The following is a 6,604-nucleotide window of genomic DNA, read 5'->3' as shown; positions in this document are numbered from 1 at the left end:
GCATTTATTTGCCATATCTCTTTTTCTCCATTAATCCAAAATAGTCACCCTTTTAATGACACCGACAATTTTGATGAGTCCAGGCCAGCTGTTTTGGAAAATGTTCAATATTCAGATTATGATTAGAGTTACAATTTGGTAAGAATGGTACATTCTTACCAAATTGGTGATTTGGTGCTCCATGAAGGTTTTCTTTTTAAGTTGGGGGTTTGATTCAGTTTTTGTGTCTCTGATCTTGAAATGAGAGATCTAATCAAAAGCACCAAATCATTCCTTAAAGAGTTATTTCTCAAAGTGTAAGCAGAAAAGAGTCTGAGATATGCCTTTTCTACTAACTTACAATATAGGTCAACCAAATAATAAACCCTCAAGATCAGAGAGAGTATGGGAGAGGGAAATTAGCACAGTCTGGAAGCAGTGACTTAGGCTCAATATTGATTCTATTGCCACTTAGTAATTATTTCAGAGGGAGAAGGTCAAATACCGTATGATTTCCCTCATTAAGTAGTAGATAATAACAACAACAAACAAACACATAGAGACAGAGATTGGATTGGTGGTTACCAGAGGGGAAGGGGGGAGGGAGGAGGGCGAAAGGGATAATTTGGCACAAGTGTGTGGTGATACGTTGTAATTAGTATTTGGGTGGTGAACATAATGTAATCCATGCAGAAATAGAAGTATAATGATGTACACCTGAAATTTATACAATGTTATACAATGTTACTGCAATAAACAAAAAATTAAAAGAAAAAAACATAATTATTTCATCTTGGATAACTTGTTTTGGTTCAATTTCCCGTTCGTACACAGTGGAATCATCGCTACTCTTCCTATCCCATAACGTTATCATAACGGTCAAATGAGATAAACATGTGAAAGTGCTTCAGGGACTGTAAAGCACTGTACAGTTTAAGTGTGACTCCACCTTTATGCCCCTATGATGAGAAACATCTCCAGAAAGGACCTTGATTTCCTGGTAGTTGATCAGGAGTACACTTTCTGTCCAGAGGATCATGCAAACATTTCTTTCTATTTATTTCTGGCTGCCTTGCAATCAGAGACTTGCTGTGTACTTGACAGACTCCCCACTCCTACCACCCTTCTTGTAGGCTTTCATTCTTTGAAGTTGTATCTGCAAGTTCTATTTCATCAGCAGGTTGAATCCTTATTCTTCAGAGTGAAATGCTATAATACAAATTATTTTCTTGCTAATATACCAATACAGCTTCTCACAGTACAATTTTGATATATTAGTATGGTAACAAATTGTCTCCCCACCAGGGAGGGAAAAACCTAGAAGCTTGTTCTGGCATGTATGGCATTATTATTAATAATTGTAAAGTAAGCAGGTAATTTGTCAAGATATCCTAAGTAGAGGCATGCTTTGGTTCCAGTTATGAGAAACAGAGCATGATAAAGTAAACTTGCTGGCATTGTTAATTTTCTTTCACTTAATGTTGAAATACCACTTTTCTTACCATTTAGAAAGCAGTTTTTAGAAATTGCTGATTATCATGGTGTTCCAAAGTAAAGCAGAGATGGAGTTACAGGAAGTTATGGCAGCACATCCTGGACTAAAAGCAAGATCAGAATACATATAAATTCAGTAAGTGGTCTGTTAGATTATGCAATGTAGCTACCAAATGTCTTTAGAGGTTGCTATTCCAAAAATCATATTAATTTAAATAAAGTTTAGCTAAATAGAAATGAAGAGTTACATAATTATGAGATCAACTGTTTCAGCATTCTGCCAACGGAAACATTTTCTGCCTGGAGTGAATTCCCCAATGTTCATTCTAACTTTAATGACTCAAGTAATGGTTTTTATACTTCTCAGATAATTGAAGAACAATGTGAAAATCATCACATGTTATTGCTTATTCAAAACTGTCAAATATATTGTTCCTAGTAGGCTGTTTCTATGCAAATCCCTTTTTTACAAGGCAACCAGGCACTCAGTTATTTTTTCCTGCTGTTAAAGGAAGTGTGCCACATACATAATGAGCAACAAAAGGAAATGGAGGAGGTAAAAGTATTGGAAACATCTTTAAAAATGTGTTATAAACTGAAATTGAGCCATTATTATATTAAATTTGACAATATCAGAAAAATGTTTTATGTCATCTTCAACTCAAAAGAATTTCCTATTGACTACTAGATAGAGCCCAAACTCATTTTTTTGTTAACCAGAGCCTTTCACACTGTGGTCCAATTGAATTATTTCCCACTTATACTCACCATTCTTCTGGCATCTTTCACTTATACCCTTTCATTGCATTTTTTATTCCAGCCCAAATGAAATATTCACTATTACTCACAAAAAAACTTATGCTTTTCTGCATCTATGCCACATCATATTTCATTTACAAAGCTTCCTTATTCCCATCTTAACTTCCATGATACTTTATGCCTACTACAGAGAGCATAGTGTGGTGGATGAAGGGAATTACTGCCTGGATCTATCTCCTCCTCCTCCTTCTAAGGAGCTCTCATTTGCTCAGTTGTTGGATGTATTGGCTCAAGACAACACACAGGTGAGTCCCTCTTTAGGAATTCTCCTCTACTTAAGGAACCCCTGCCCCTTGCAGTGAGAGGTCAGCCAACACTAATGACTGGTTGAAATAGGAGTACAGACTGGGCTCCCTTGCCTCAGTTCAGAACAATCTAGAATGTCTGTTCCAGCTCCAGAGCTCCCTGAGAGGATGGATGAGGTCTCCGTTGCAACTGGTTCAACCTGTCCCTCTACTTAGTCTTGCTTCCCTCATTCTCTTGCAGGTAGTGTTCCTGAGAGAACTCCCAAGAAACCATTTGCATGCAGATCTCCGTTTCAGAGTTGGTTTCCTGGAGAAACTTAACATAAGACATTTGGCACCCAAAGTTGTTTGAGGAAACATATTCTAAAAGCACACTTTGGCTGATTTGCCTACCGGTTGGCTGGAAGAGAGAATCCTATCACCTGTGCTGTACCAGAGCAATGGCTCAATTTTCATCAGTGCTGAAAAGCAATAGGATGCAAGTGTAAATGAATGCAATGGCAGGTGAAATATCTTACCTTTGAGAGGTTTGGGGTAAATTGTACTCATAAGGACTATCTATGAAGGTGGATGACTATCGTGGAAGGCAATCCAGCACTGGAAGAAGTTAATGAATGAAGGCGATTAATCACCAATTTAAGGCCAAGTGTGAAAGCCGGAGGACCTCTTGGACAGCACAAATAGTCTTTCATCTTCTGCAACCCAGGTAGAAAAAGCTGAATACCAGGCCCAAGACTTAATGAAAAGGGAGGTAGAGATCTGAAGTAGGTTGAGAATTCAAGTCTGCTCTGTCAAGGTCAGGTCATTGTTGGGTAAGAATGGGGCCCTGAGACTTGAGATGAAGACATCTGGGTTGATGCATTGAAAATTTTAAGTCCTCATCTTTCCCTGAACCCTCTGGGCCTGCAAAAGTAACCCATTCTTCCCAAATTAGGACTAATGCTCCTCCCTCACAAGACAATACCTACCCCCTCAAGACCTAGTCTCTTCTCCACTCCTGGCCACCAGACCAATAACTAAGGTAAACTCACAAAAAATACTTGACCAAGGACATTATGGGCATGCTAAGAGGAAGAAAGTGATCTCACGCTGAAGGAGACTGAGACGTAACGTGAAGCCACAGCGCAGAATATATATGAGTATGGATCTTAATACTGCTGGATCAAGGAAAACATAAAGTTAGAGAGAGTTTATCAGTATGGAGGCACATTCCTGTGATATAGAATTTAATGCCCTGACAAGGATTCTGGGAGATGCAACTAATATGCTGCTAGGATGAACTTGGAAGAGTCCAAGCTCTTGGATGCTTGGAATAAGTGAAGGCCTACACTAACTAATGTAGGAAAGCCAGAACCTCTGTGGCAGAGGTAGAGGAGGAAGGGATCAAGTGGCTTAGAGAATTTGACATGTTAGAGTGGATATACTACCTAAAGCTAGAAAACCCACCAGCCAGTTATGTTTTGCAAAGGGTCTGGAGGTGATGCTATTACAGAACTAAGCTTCTTGATACTGTTGGGGATGCAAGGACCTGAGACAACAGAATACAGGTGGAAGGCAAAATGCATGCAATTGCTGTCATGAGTGGCAAAGGTCAGAGTTTCACCCGGGATCCTGACCTGCAGAAAGTTAGAAATGGTTAAAAGAAAAAATGTCCTCGGGAGCAAAATAAATGGGTGGCCAACAAGCAAATTGCTTAATTTGTGTGACCAAAATAATAAAAAAATAAGCTAAAACCTCAGCCTCAGATATGCTAGCTAGCCTCCTACCCCTTTATTGGATATGTCAGCTGAAATCTTATTTCCCCATAAAAGGGAGAGGAGGGGAAAAAGAAAGGAGAAGGGGAAAGGGATGGGAAAAGGGGACACGAGAAGGAAGAAGGAGGAAATGATAGTTAAAAATCTCCACCACGAACATACTCCTCCCTCCCTCCAACCAGGCCTACCAATGGAAAGTCTCATTTAGCTTACTTTTTGTTTGTTGTGTGTTCACTATCAAATGATTATTCTTCACATCCAGGTATTTTAGACTCTGAAGTAAAAGAGGGGCATAAAAGATTGAATGGATCCAATGCTCTTTTTTTAGTCTGAAGATAGAGAGGAAACAGTTGTGTACCTTTTTCCTTTACCACTCAAGGCAAATAGAGGCAGGTACACACTTCTAAAGAAGTTTATTCCAAAATGTCTTTTGGAGTCTAAGTGTTCCCATAGAATGTATGTTATCATTTGATGGTTTCATTCTAAAAGCAGACTTAATGAAGCTAAAGTACTATGCATTTCTGTTAAGTAAAAAAGAATATCGTTTTAATATTATTCATATGTGCTGGTTTTAAAATATGTCTACAAATTCCTACAAAGCCCACGGCTATGCATGGGTTGTGTCATTTAAGTGCTCTCTTCCTGGAATTTTGGTATGCTGTTAGGCCTTGTCCCATTAGAGCAGGGAGATTATTAGCACCACTCCTGAAATGGAACTCATCTTTTCATTTGATAGGAGAATTGCCTCTGCTGGTCCAGTGTGATTCTTTGCAGGGAATCTTACAGCCTGGAGGAAGAGAATTTCCTTCCATTCTTCATATTGATTCCTTTGGATCCTTTCTGTTATACACCCTAGGAAGTCGTGGCTTTCCCAATTACAATACAGGGTTATAACTCCAGATACTTAACAACCCGTGAGCTTCATACAGTCTTTTTCCTCTCTCCTTTCCTTTCCTTCCAGAATAGTTAGATGCTTAATATATATCAGGTTCTATGCTTGGCGATTTGTATGTGATGTTTAGACAGACAGTTGCAGCTCGTAAGAAACTTCCAATTCAAAGTGGAAATGGACAAGTAGATGGTTATCAGAGAGGAAAAAGTGCTAATGCAAGTCTTAGGAGGTCAAGCAAGGATTTCAGGATGAAGTGGTATTTGAATGGATTCTGAAGGCCAAAAATGAATGAAGTAGAGCAGGCTGGAGAAGGGCTAGCTAGTAAGAGAGCAATTTGTATGTAAAAGCCTGGGAGCAGAAGAGCTTGGCCCATTCAGAGAAATGCAGAGCCTAGGATCGCCAGATGACAGATACAAACAGCTTGAGTGCGTTATGATGAGAGATGAGATGGGAGAGACAGGCTTCATGAAAGGTCCTTTCTGTGAAACTAAGAAGAATGGACTGTATTTTGTAGGTTATAAGGAGCTATTAAAGAATATTTAGTTAAGGAGGGGTTGGAGTTCACATGATCAGATTTGCTTCTTTTAATAAGTTTGCTCTGTTGTCAATAAAGAATGTATTGGAGCAAACAATACTGGAGAAAGTTGGGCATAGCCATAATAATAATAGTCACATTTAATAAGGCCTTTGAGAAAGAGATGCACTAGGAATGATTCCAAAGCTGCTGGCCTGAGCCGCTGGGCTAGTGATGGTGCCATTTACAGGGAAGGGGAAAATTGAGAGGGGCAGGGCCTTTTTTGGGAAGACTTTGGAGTAAAGTGTTTTCTTTTGGCTCTATTATGTTTTTAATGTCTATTAACTAACATCCAAGAGGATATGCTTAGGAGGCAGATGGATATGTGAGTCTGGAACTCAAGGGAGAAGTCTGAGAAGTTATAGATTTTGATTTATAAGTGTTGTGATGGTTAATTTTATGTGTCAACTAGACTGAGTGTTTCTGTGAGGGTGTTTTTGGATGAGATAAACATTTAAATCAGTGGACTGAGTAAAGCAGACTGCCCTCCACAATGTGAGTGAGCCTCACCCAATAAGTTAAAGGCCTGAATAGAACAAAAAGGCTGACTCTCCCCTGAGTAAGAGAAAGTCCTTTAAAGGCCTGACAGCCTTTAAACTGGAACAGCAGCTTTTTCCCAACCTTCAGACTTAAACTAAAACATAGATTCTTCCTGAATCTCAAGCCTGCTGACCTTCAGACTAGAACTAAACCAACAGCTCTCCTGGATTTCCAGCTTGCCAACTCACCCTTCAGCTCTGGAGACTTGTCAGCCTCCATGAATGATCACATGAGCCAATTCCCTATTTTACATATATATATACATATGAAATAAAATATATTTTTATATGTATCTTTTATATATAAA

The sequence above is a fragment of the Ceratotherium simum genome, chromosome 20 (assembly GCF_057802395.1).
Source record: "Ceratotherium simum simum isolate JZ-2026a chromosome 20, ASM5780239v1, whole genome shotgun sequence".
NCBI lineage: Eukaryota > Metazoa > Chordata > Mammalia > Perissodactyla > Rhinocerotidae > Ceratotherium > Ceratotherium simum.
Note: the sequence above shows the minus strand (reverse complement) of the source record.